The following is a 306-nucleotide window of genomic DNA, read 5'->3' as shown; positions in this document are numbered from 1 at the left end:
AAGAACTTGTTCTAACCTACAAACAAGACAGTGGTTCAGATAAAGAACTTGTTCTAACCTACAAACACGAGAGTGGTTCAGATAAATAACTTGTTCTAACCTACAAACACGAGAGTAGTTCAGATAATGAACATGTTCTAACCTACAAACACGAGAGTGGTTCAGATAATGAACATGTTCTAACCAACAAAAAAACACGACAGTGGTTCAGATAAAGAACTTGTTCTAACCATAGAACATGAGGGTGATTCAGATAATGAGCATGTTCTAGCCTACAAACACCAGAATGGTTCAGATAATGAACTT

This window comes from Mizuhopecten yessoensis, unplaced genomic scaffold, assembly GCF_002113885.1.
Source record: "Mizuhopecten yessoensis strain PY_sf001 unplaced genomic scaffold, ASM211388v2 scaffold2691, whole genome shotgun sequence".
NCBI classification, from domain to species: domain Eukaryota; kingdom Metazoa; phylum Mollusca; class Bivalvia; order Pectinida; family Pectinidae; genus Mizuhopecten; species Mizuhopecten yessoensis.
Note: the sequence above shows the minus strand (reverse complement) of the source record.